Source organism: Temnothorax nylanderi, unplaced genomic scaffold, assembly GCF_030848795.1.
Source record: "Temnothorax nylanderi isolate EJ_2023f unplaced genomic scaffold, tnyl_v1.0 TNYL_tig0384_pilon, whole genome shotgun sequence".
Lineage (NCBI taxonomy): Eukaryota > Metazoa > Arthropoda > Insecta > Hymenoptera > Formicidae > Temnothorax > Temnothorax nylanderi.
In genome coordinates this window covers 161,757-174,503 of record NW_027249446.1, presented here as the reverse complement: position 1 = coordinate 174,503, position 12,747 = coordinate 161,757, and positions in this window count along the sequence as shown.

The window sequence follows — 12,747 nt, the reverse complement described above, 5'->3', positions numbered from 1 at the left end:
TCTTGCGCGACTTTCTTCTACCACGGTATTATCACCGTTGGTTGGTGGGAACAGTCACGGCCAAAACGTTGAGGGGTGTGGATATTTTGGTGCGCACGGCCATTAGACGGTGGTTGCGTTTTCCCTATGATGTTCCTGCTGGATATTTTCATGCGCCGATACAGAGTGGCGGGCTTGGTGTGCCTCTACTCAAGACTCTAATCCCTATTCTGAAGTTCGACCGACTGCAGCGGTTGTGTCGCAGTACTCTGCCCGCGGCGCGCGCCGCCGCCGAAACCACATTTGTGGCTAGGCGGCTGGTTTGGTGTGAGAACCAGATGCGCATCCGGGGTAATAGGGTGCATACGACCGCTGAGCTCAGACAACAGTGTGCAGCCTGGTTGCGCGAGTCGTGCGATGGGAACGGGCTCAGGGAGGTGGAAACATCGAAACTGAGCTCCCACTGGGTGTCGGCGGGAGCCGACCTCATTCCCGGAGCCGACTACGTGCACTATCATCACATACGGGCCAACTGTAATCCGTCTAGAGCGAGAGTCTCCCGAGGTCGTTATGGGCGCGAGGTTCGTTGTCGTGCTGATTGTCCCGATGTCGAGACTCACATGTCCCGGCTCACTGCGTTCAGCGTTGCTTCAGAACGCACGGAGGGAGAATCCTACGGCATAACGACCTTTGTCGTCGAGTCGGTGGCTTTCTACAGCAGAAGGGATGGCATGTCGATGCGGAGTTAGCCTATTCGACCTCTGCCGGCTTCAGGCGGCCCGACCTGACCATTGTTAAGGGTGATGAGGCAGTGGTCGTAGACGCGCAGGTAGTATCCAGCGAAACTGCGTTAGAGGTGTCGCATGATCGCAAGGTTGAGAAGTACCGATCTTGTGATGATCTGGTGGACCGGGTGGCGGAGCGCACAGGAGTGCCGCGTAATAATGTCCGTTTCACCGCCATTACGATCTTATGGCGAGGTGTCTGGAGCCCTAGGAGCGGGGGTGAGCTGCGTAGTCTGGGCCTAACGCCTGTCCAACTGCGTACGCTTACGACTCGCGTCCTCTGGGGCTCATGGCTTAATTGGAAGCGATTTAACGGTATAACAACCCGTTATATGCCAGGGCGGAACGTAACCGCGATTAGTGGTGCACGTCGGCTTGGCACGTAGAGTTGGGTGCCTCCGCATCAGCGGACGAGTAAGAATGTGAGTGTGCATGATTAGTAGAGTGAGAGCTGCTAGACAGCTCCTTTCAAGCACTTCCAGGGTGTCAGCTGCAACACCGACAGCAAATCACCTTGCAATATCGTTATAGGTTCAGAGTGACTGTGCATTATTACAGTCGTTTTGCCTTGAACGAAACAAACAAATAGCCAAATACCTCGTCATCTAATTAGTGACGCGCATGAATGGATTAACGAGATTCCCACACTGTCCCTATCTACTATCTAGCGAAACCACTGCCAAGGGAACGGGATTGGAAAAATTAGCGGGGAAAGAAGACCCTGTTGAGCTTGACTCTAGTCTGGCACTGTAAGCCACGTTTGTGGTTCGATTAGTGTTATCCATAAAGTTACGTTTGACAATATTTGGCGTTTTTCGCAGGTATTTACATATCCTGGCGCTTTTACATAAACTTGTACCTCGCATGGTGCGTCGGCTTTTATGAAGTATACCGGGTAGTTTCAGTTACATATATATTTTATTCCGTTTCGTTTACAATCATTTAAATCACGCTCCTCTAACGTTATATAATTATGATTTTCTTTATCTATCGCTAAAATGTTGTGAGTAATTCTTAAAAATGTAAAAATATTCGCGTGGTTATAGACAGGTAATGGTGTTGTTCTTATTATTTCATACACGGGGTATGCTACCACGGGAAATTTAATTATCGTGTAAATATTCGGGTTATCGTAATACGCGTTAATTTCTACGTAACTCTGTATATAGTTCCAATTTTCTAATCTAACTTTGAATGGGAAATGAGATCCTCGCGTCATTGTGACGTCGCCTCTTTTAATTCCGTTATTATATTTTCTATCGGTAATAAACGAGTGAGTATGATTCCTTCTCGCGAATATGTGAGGTAATCTATTGTATCTTTCACGTCTTCTATTAGATTTTCTGTTATTGTGGTTATTATTAATAACTGTTCGTCTATTTCTTCTCTTCTGGCGAACTTGGCTATTTCCTGCTGTATTCGTGTCGTGACGTTCGTCAGCAGTTGTTCGTTATAATATAACGATTTTTCTAAGGCCTCCATGTGACCTATTGTGGCATTTATCACCTTTAATTGATTTTTCGCGGTGTGCCGTAGAGTCTGTTGCTGATTTTGCTGATCGCATCTATTAAACCACGTTTGTTATCGTTTGTTTTATATATAGTTTGTAATCGCGTTAATAATTGTGTTAATTTTTCATTATCTTTCTCTATCGTATGGAGAATATTTTTGCACATCTGCTGCGTGTCCATTGCGAGTATCGTTTCGCATAATTCTTCGGTTTGCTGTAAAAATTCTTGAAGTTGGAGATATCGGTTTCCTAGGGCTGCTACGTCGATTTTAATCGCTAATCTCCATGTAGCTTCTACATGTTGTAATTGTCCAGTTCTTTCAAAGTATATTCCTGGCTCGTTGCTGAATTGTCGTATCTTGTACGATGGTGCTGTGTCGGGTTTCGCGTTTTTCGCGAAGTGCTGAACGACGATCAGCGCCCTGTAAGATAAGGACTCGAGTTACTTTTCTCCGAATTTTTTATCTTGGCTTTATTATACCTTCTCCTTGCGTTTTTTCTCTTCTCGCGTTTAGTGTGTCTCTAGGCTTAGCTCTGAGCACATTATTTGATTGAGCGAGATCATAATGAGGTGCATACAATGTAATTTGTATTTCGCGCCGGCGTCTTGCGACGTCTGTATGCGGACTTATTGGCTAAGGGCGGCGCGTACAGGTGCCCTAAGTGTGCGTGGTGCGCCTAGTTATGGTTCGCGTTCAAGTGCGTGTGCGGGGCCCTCATCGCCTCGCTCACCCCCGCCTGCCTATGAGGAAATAGGCCGCCCTGGCACGTGGGTGCCTATTCTGCCCTTGCAGATTTCATTGGACGTCACCACCGGTCGGAGGGCGGTGAAGTTGGTTTGTCGCGAGTGATTTCTTTTGGTAAGTACTAATTATTTTATTTTTTGTTATTCTACTTTTCTTATTGCTTATTTTCTATCGCCTATTTTCGTTCTTTTGCATGGTGGTTATTGTTCTATAAAGGGCTTTAAACAGTTTACGTGTACTCGCGTAGTTTTCCGTCCCTTTTTTATCGTATGATTGACGTCTGAATGTTTTTCGGTTATTTCGTACGGTCCTATCCACGGGGATTCTAATTTTTTCGATCTTTCTCTGCGCACCGTCTCGTCGTGCAACAGAACTTTGTCTTCTACTCGGAAATTGATTTCTTTCGTTTTCTTATCGTACGTCTCCTTGGCCTTAGTTTTTTCGTTTCGCAAATGTTCCTTTGCAACTCGTTGTGTCGCTCTTAGTTTTTCTTTTAATTCCTGCGCGTAATCATCGTAAGTATACGTCGGTTTCGGTGGTTGCGACAATGCCGTAGGTAGTGTTGCTCGGTGCCCGTATACTATTGTAATTCAAAAGGTGTAAACCCAGTCGCCGTGTGCGGCGTCGTGTTATACGCGAACATTGCGTATGGCGTCCATTCGTCCCAATCCGTCTGGTCCGCGTTAATATAATGTCGTAAGTATTCCGCCAATGTTCGATGAGAGCGTTCTAGCGCTCCATTGCTCTCGGGATGGTATGCTGTTGTTTGAATTTTTTCTATCTTTAATAATTTGCAAGTGCTTTTAAATATTTCGCTAAGGAAAGTCGTTCCTCGGTCCGTCAGAACTTTTTCTGGAATCCCGTATTCAAAGATTATTTTTGTAACAAATTCTTTCGCGATCGTATTCGCTTCTTGATTAGGTACGGGTATCGCTTTACTGAATTTAGATAAATTATCCTGAAACGTGAGGATATATTTATTTCCGTTTTCGGTCATTGTCAAAGGTCCTACTATATCTAGAGCACATTTTTCAAACGGTTTATCCGCGGTGTCTGTAATTACTAAGGGTGCTTTACTTTTTCGCGATAACTTATTCTTCTGACATAGTTCGCATTTAGTAATATAATCTTCGACGTCTCGTGTTAATCCTCGCTAATTATGAGTCAATCTTATTCGATTTATGGTGCGTTCCACTCCTTTTGATGTCCTCCTACAGGTGCATCATGGTATTCGTAAAGTATACGTTGCTTCTCTTCCTCGGTGTATCTTCTTTCGATGTCCTGGTCGTTGTTCTCCTCCTTCTCTATCTTATTGATATCCGTCGGCACGTGTCGACTCAGCGCGTCAGCATTTCTATTCGCTTGACCGGCCTTGTGTATGATAGTATAATCGTATTCTTCTAATTTTAATCTCCATCGCATTAATCGCGATCCGGGATCTTTTACATTAATTAGCCAAACTAATGATTTATAGTCTGTCACTATTGTAAATTTTGTTCCATAAACGTACGGTCGGAAGTGTTTCACCGCCCATACTATCGCTAGCAATTCTTTCTCAGTAGTATTGTAATTTTGCTCGGCTTTAGATAGTACTCTGCTCGCCTAAGCCCTAAGCTACGGGTTGATCTTGACCTATCTTTCCTTGTGACAGTATGGCTCCAATTGCGTAATCTGAAGCGTCGGTAGTCACTATAAATTCTTGCGAGAAATCCGGGTATTTTAATAACGGTGCTGTAGTTAATTTTTCTTTGAGTATTTCAAATGCGTTTTGTTGTTCTGCCGCCCACTCGAATTTGATATCTTTTTTGGTTAGTTTCGTAAGTGGCTTGGCAATCGCTGAAAATTCTTTAATAAATCTTCGGTAATATCCGGCTAATCCAATGAAGGCCTGAATATCTTTTATTTTTGCTGGTGTCGGGAAGTTTTTCACTGCTTCCAATTTTGAAGGGTCGGGTGAAATTCCGTTTTCCGTTATTACATGTCCGAGATACGTCACTTCTTTCCGAAGGAATTCGCATTTATCGGGCTGTAATTTCAAATTATATTTTCTCAGTCTTCTTAATACTTCTATTAATCTTTTATTATGTTCCTGTAGACTTGCTCCATATACAATTATGTCGTCTAAATATACTAGACATTGTAATCCTACCAATTCTGCTAATACGGCTATTATTGCTCTTTGAAATGTTGATGGTGCATTTTTTAATCCGAAGGGCATTTGGTTGTGTTTGTAATGCCCGTACTGTGTAGAAAAAGCAGTTTTTTCTTTGTCTTCTTCTTCCATCGGAATTTGGTGGTATCCCGAGGCGAGATCTAGCATGGTGAAATATTTCGCATTTCCTAATTGATCCAAAATATCGGTTATGTTGGGCAGTGGGAAAGAATCTCCCATCGTTAAATCATTCACATACCGAAAGTCTATCACCACTCTTAATTTTTGTTTTCCGGATGCATCTTTTTTCTTTGGCACAACTAGCAACGGCGCATTCCACGGGCTCGTGCTAGGCCTAATAATCTTATTTTTCAACATCTCCTTTACTTGCCTATTTACTTCTGCCTTATGTTTTTCTGGCAATCGGTACGGTCGGATGTTGACCGGTACGCTGCCCGCCTTTGTTGGAATCTTATGCGCGACGATATCAGTGCATGTCAGTGGTTCTCCTTCCAGATGCAATACGTCGCTGAAATCTCGGCAAATTTCCATAATGGTCTTCTTCTCCTCTTCATTTAAATGTTGGGTGCGTATCATTTTTGCGATTCTTTCGCTACGCGGCATCGTTTATTTTTCATCATTTATTTGATTTACTTGCATCTCTTCTGTTTCCTTTTGACTGATTTCCTCTAATATCACTTGAGGCATTAGCATTTCGACCGTCTTCTCAGTCGTATTTAGTATGCTTGCTGGACATAAAAAATTTTCTGGCACCACTAGGCAGTTTCCTATGAATACTCCTGGCATTGTTTCTTTAGCTTGTATTGTATTATGCCTAAAGAATTCTTATCGGTCGCGACTTGTATTATTGTTTCGCTTCGTGGTTTCAAAGTCATTTTCCTATATGGATACAATTTTAGTGTACTATGACCTATTCGTATCGAGTTCGATTCGTAGCTGTATGACGCTTGATGCTTCTTTATGAAATCTATTCCTAGTATCCCGTCATATTCAATCGGGAAATCATCCTTGACTACATAAATCGTGTGCTTGATTTTTCTATCTTTTAAATCAATAGTAGCTCTGAATTTTCCAATGGTATGAGCCTTATGTCCTGTTACTCCTGTAAGGGCCATTTTATCTTCTTTTATTAATGTTTCGCCTTTCAAATACTTTACTTTAATTATTGATACGGCCGCTCCGGTATCAAACAGCAAATTTATTTTTTCGCGCTTCGCTTCTCGCATGGGCAGAGTGATTAGGTCCAGCCCTGCATGCTTTCGCGGCTTATTCGTCATGTGTGACACCTGATACTCTATAGCAGGTCGGCGCTGCTTTGTTTCCTCCTTGTCTTCCTCATCGCTATTCGGTGCAGACTATTCTTTTTCTATTCTATTCTATTTACTATTCTTTTTTCTTGGACCATTTGTTTTCGGATAATTTTTATTTTGTCCTCGAGAATTATTAGACTTATCGTGATTTGATCTCTCTTTATTGGGTCGTCCGTTTAATAGCCAACATTCCTCGCGTATGTGTCCTGTTTTTTTTACAATATTTGCAGAATTTATTTATCGCATTTACGCGGGGTGTCCTATCTGGTTTCGGCAAAGAAAAACGGTTCGCGTATCTGCTGGTACGACATTCTCTTCCGTGATGTCCGTATTTTCCGCATTTTTGACATTGTATTATCGGTCGGTTGTCACGCGGTTGCGGCGAGTACGCATAATTATTTTTGGAACGCGGCGGATTGCCACTCGGTCCGTTTACCTTTTCTTCTGCGCTCGCTCCGGCAATCGCTTCTTACAAGGTTGCAAAATGCTGAGCTCGGACGAGTAACTTGATCTCGTCTCTCAATCCTAATTGGAAATTCTGTAATGCCTGTTGTTGAATCGTTTCTAATGTAGTTCGCTTGCTTTCTATGGTGTGATTTCTTCCTTCTATCATGGAATCGTATAATTCCATAGCTAATTTATCTGCTCTTAATCCGAATGTTCTTGCGCTTTCTCCGGATTTTTGCTTGAGTGTATTAAATTCTAATTGCAAGTGTGTGGTACTTTTTCGGCTCAAATAACAAACTTCTAACTCTTTCTTTAATTGTGCGAAATCTCGTATCTCTCGCGTTTGGAAATATATCATTGCTCTTCCTTTTAATTTTGTACATACCACTGCTTCTAATAATGTTCCTTCTTCTATCGGATTTATGTTTTTTATTGCGTATGACGCGGCGCTCAGAAATTCTTGCAATTTACTCGATGTTCCGTCGAACTCGGGTATCATGTCTCGTGCCTCTTTTAAACGTAGATATCCGATAGCGCGTTCCGCTTGATTCCGGATATCATACGACGTTCGTCCGTACGTAACTTCGAACGGGAGGTTACTTGGCTCGCGTCTCGCGTGAAATTCGCGGCGTTCAGGATTCGCCGTTTCCAATTGAATTACGCGATCTTGTAAGTTGCGATTTTCCCGCGTGAGGTTGCGGATTTCCTGTAATATCTTGTTAAGAACGGGATCTCTATCGTCCGGCTGTAATCCGGCCTGATCGGGCATTCGGTTACGATTATTCGCCGGGGTTCTCCTTTGAGATAGCACTCTATTAAGACGGTTTATTTCTTCGTCTATTTCCTCTGGGGTTACCGGCGCATTTTCATTGTTCGCGTCGCGGTTGTTAATTGCTGCTTCCGCCATCTCGATTACGTTTACGTTTCTTGATGCTGAGTAATATTCTTGCGGGTTGAATACGCTGCTATCATACGAAGTCAATGAGAACTCTCGTCTTTGTGATAGTCTACTGGTCGTACTGTCCGCGTCTTCGGATTGTGCGTACGCGTGTGAGGGGTGGAGTCTATTTTCCTCGGGGCAGTTATTTTGTCCTATTAAGCTCGCGTCTAAATCGTCGAATTGAAATTCGCGTTCGACTACGATGTTAGGATGTAATTCCGGTTCTGATTCGCTTTTGCTTGAGTAGTACGCGTCTAAGTTTCTACGCACGGTTTCGCGATTGTCGCTTACGACTTCTTTGGTCGTTTGAACGGGACATAACGGGCTATTTCTACGCGATCGTCGTGACGTCTCGCTATGGAGCCACGATTGGTTTAGTTCCGCAGGTGGATTATCGCTTTCCAACATCTACGGTAATTGCGCTTTACATAAATTGCTTAATCGACTTACATTACGGTCGCTAGTCGCATGCTGCTGGTCGGTGCTCGTGCCGCTTTATCAATCGGTGAGCCTTCGTTGAGGTAGGTCGGTGCCGTCTCGGGTTACGTTGAATGTTGATCCCTCGTCGGCCGCTACCGTGTGTTCCGCTGTTGTCGAATCTGGCTGCCGTGTCTCCGTTGAGGATGTTGCACCGCCTTAACGATTCACTTTTTCTGTTTCAGCTGCCGTTCCCGTCTTCCTGCCAGTGGAACCCTCATGCTGCCACCAGTTGTTGTACCCCCTTTTTGCGGAGGGGCACTTGGATTCTTTTTGGTCCACGGAGGATACGGGGTCGATAGAATTAACTAGCACTTTTGAATAAAGGATAACTTTTAATAATCACTCTGCGTACATTCGTTATTCGCGTTTGACTCCCGTCACTGCTCCGGTTCCCGACTCTCATTGCCCTCCCGTCTGCTTCTCTCGTTCCGTTTTGTTCGCTCGTCTGTCCTTCGGTTTCGCTGAGTTGCCCGATCGGATGTAGGCCGATTGCGCAACTCATTGTTTTGATTTCTCTTTGTTTCGTGGTCACGATTTCTTTTCACGGTCTCGTTTATAATAAGATCTTTACAATACTAGGTGCGCAACTAAGTTTCCGGGTTTTTTTGATCAATAAAAAATGGAAAATTTTAAAGAAAATACAAAAAATGGTTTATTCAAAGTATCGTCCCTCGCTAGCTATACATTTTCGCCATCTCTGTGGCAATACATGAATACCGCGACAATAAAACGACGCGTCTTTGGACCGAAACCATTCATCCAACCAATTTTGCACTTCTTCGAAATTGGTCAAGTGTAGCCCAGCCAAGCCATGCGCCATCGACCGGAACAAGTGATAATCGGAAGGCGCCAGGTCTGGCGAATACGGCGGGTGCGGTAGCAGATCCCATTTCAGCGTTTTGATGGTGTCCTGGACGATGGAACTGCGATGGCACGGAGCGTTGTCGTGCTGCAATATCACTCGTTCGTGTCTCGTGTCCCATTCTGGCCGTTTTTCGAGCAATGTATGGTTTAAATTGATCAGTTGTTGTCGGTAGCGATGCCCATTTACAGTTTCGCCCGGTTTCAGCAGCTCATAGTACACGATTCCTTTCTGGTCCCACCAAACGCAGAGCATTGTCTTCTTTCCAAAACGATTTGGCCGTGCCGTCGATGTTGATTCTTCACCAGGTGAAAGCCACGATTTTTTGCGTTTGGGATTCTCTAAATATATCCACTTCTCACCGCCAGTAACAATTCGATGAAGAAAACTCTTTCTTTCATGCCGCAAAAGCAAAATTTCGGAAGTGGCTCTTCGATTTTCCATCTGTCTCTCAGTCAACTCATGCGGCACCCATTTTCCTTCCTTTTGAATTTTTCCCATGGCATGTAAACGTTTGGAAATACCTTGGTGAGTCATGTTTAATGCCTCCGCAAGTTGATCTTGTGTTTGCGTATCATCTTCATCCAATAACGCTTGCAGATCGGCGTCCTCAATTGTTTTTGGTCTTCCGGAGCGCTCCTTGTCCTCAGTGTCGAAATCGCCACTTCTGAAGCGTTTAAACCAATCTTCACAGTAGTTTTCGATGGTGCATGTTCGCCGTAGGCCTCCTCAAGCAAACGACGTGCTTCAGCTGCATTTTTTTTCAAGTTAAAGCAGAAAAGCAAAGCTTCCCGCAAATGCTGTTTATTTGGCACAAAACTCGACATCTCCGTTGTTAAAAAAAATATTTTTGCGTTGCGATATGTGTTTATATAACGACTGGTTATTGTTAACAGATGTCCAAGCTATAACTTCAGACAACTTCAGACATGTAAGTCGAGTACATGTGTTATTGGTGCCATCTATGTGTGAAACCCGGAAACTTAGTTGCGCACCTAGTACCTATCTTTAAATAACAATGTTTCTTAATCCTATTTTGTAATATTAATTTGGGGCCGCAACAGTTTGTTAACAAATGCAGTTTTCCGCATTGTATGTACGTATGTCCTCGTGCATATAATAGTTGCTTTTCATTTTATATATTAAAACTCAGATAATTCTCACTTGTGACGTTGTAACTTAGTTGAATGCACGTTCTTTTTGCATTCTGGCATGAGATTCAACTGAGTTTTTACCCACAATCGAGACCGTGTGCTTTATTGAGTCTAATAGCTCGTCTACAATAGCCGCAAGAGTATGCGGTAAGACGTAAGCATCAGTAAGCTATTGACTAATGGGATTTTTACAATTCAAGAATAATCAACTGTGGTTGGTGGAATAGCTTACTGCTTACGTCTTACTGCATACTCTTACGGCTATTGTAGACGAGCCATAATAGACTAGCTCACATTAAAAGTGTGTAACGATGCGCCCCTTTTGCCAAGGCATCGTTCCCGGCTACCACCCGCCGGATGCCGCCCGACCGATCCTCCGTCGGGAGAGAACAGGGCGCGGTGCGCCCACATTTTTTTAAGCGCTCAAAAGCACCGTGTGCGCGGCGCCGACAAGCGCCGAAGGGAGCCGATCCGCGCCGAAGCGAAGGCGAGCGCGCGTAGGCATACCCCCGCGCGGCTCGCCTGAAGATCGGCCTCCCTCCCACCGGACCCGCCTGGACCCGCCGCGCCGGAATATATAAGCCGGCACTCCGGCGAGAGACGGCACTTCGTCTCCGACACAGCATTCCGCTGCTCCCGACGAGGCCTACCGACCGACTCCTAGGGCGACACACAAAACAGGGTTCAGAGCTCTGAGCCTCGACCGAGCACTCTCGGGTGTCCCCGAACTCCATCCAACTCGGATCCCGACGGCCGTGGTTAAACGGGGTCAAGCACCCTCGGCCTCGCGACAAGTGCTCTCGCCGCCACCGCCCCGGGGCTCCTCAGCCCTACCGACCGGCCAGCCGTGCCTGACCGGCCGCTCCATAAGTAGCGCGCTATCACCGGGATACCACATTGTAAAACCGCGTTCCGTTAACCCGTAATACCCCGCCGAGTGCATATGCACTATCGTTCTCGGTACATACCGCGTTCAGCCTCCGCAGTGTAAAACCGCGTTCCGTTATTCCGTAATACCGCGCTGAGTGCACATGCACTATCGTTCTCTGTAAATACCGCGTTCAGCCTCCGCATTGTAGCACCGCGTTCCGTGTCTGTGTCTATTGCCTGTGTTACTCTTTATTCTGCATTTATACATGATTTCTGATTTCTATTCCCTGTTCCTATTGCCTGTTGCCTGGCATTGTGCAAAGGGCTTAACTGGCGATCGACAATCAGAAATAACACTTTTCAACTAACAGTTGCCATCGTTTGCGACATATTGTAGAATCGGCTTAAGGCTCCCGCACAATCAAAAATATATAAAGAATTAACAAGGAACAGATATTAGAGATTACGAATAAGGAATAAGGAATAAAACTGGACAATGAAATGCACAATGAAAAACACAGGAAACAGAAACAGGAAATAACACAGGCAATAGATTTTTAAGGCCTCCGCACAATGAAAAATATAAGGAACAGATATTAGCGATTAGGGATAAGAAAGGAATAAAGCTGAATGCACGATGAAAAACACAGGCAACAGAAACAGGAAAAAAACACAGGCGATAGATTTTTAACCTATCGGAAGCCGTGTATTAATGCTTCACCAGCTTTATTCCTGATTTCTTATCCCTAATCGCTAATATCTGTTCCTTGTTCCTTATATTTTTCATTGTGCGGGGGTCTTTAACCTATCGGAAGTCGTGTATCAATGCTACATGAGCCATTTCTGATTCCTTACTCCTAATTACTAATATCTGTTCCTTATTATATTTTTGATTATGCGGGGGCCTTTATGAACTTGTATTGTTGTGCAATAGCTTTATCACTAAAATAAGCAAGTAAGTACAAAATGACATATCTTATCTGTATCTTATCTATTAGTTAAACTGAGTGACTCAGTATCACTTGAATGTAAATAGAAAGCAACTAATATTAGTTGCTTTCCATTTACATCAAAACTCAGATAATTCTCACTTGTGATGTCATTCTGTCTTTATTATTCATTAATTCCCAAAAAGGATAGAACGACGTCACAAGTGAGAATTATCTGAGTTTTGATGTAAATGGAAAGCACCTATTATAGTATAGTTTTATAGCCATTATTTATAACGTTAATGAACATTGCTCTACGTGCATGTATGAATATTTTGGTAACTATGATTAATTTTGTAGCAAATTATTCATATTAACGTATCATCATATGGTGTATATATATTATACAATCACATTGATGCATTTTCTAACCTGTACAATTAATTTTTATAATGTTAATTACTAATCTTTATATTGATATCTTTATAACTTTATAATGTATTAAGATTTTGTATAAATTTTATTATAATTAATTTGCAGTTAACGTTTTAAGTTCAAATCA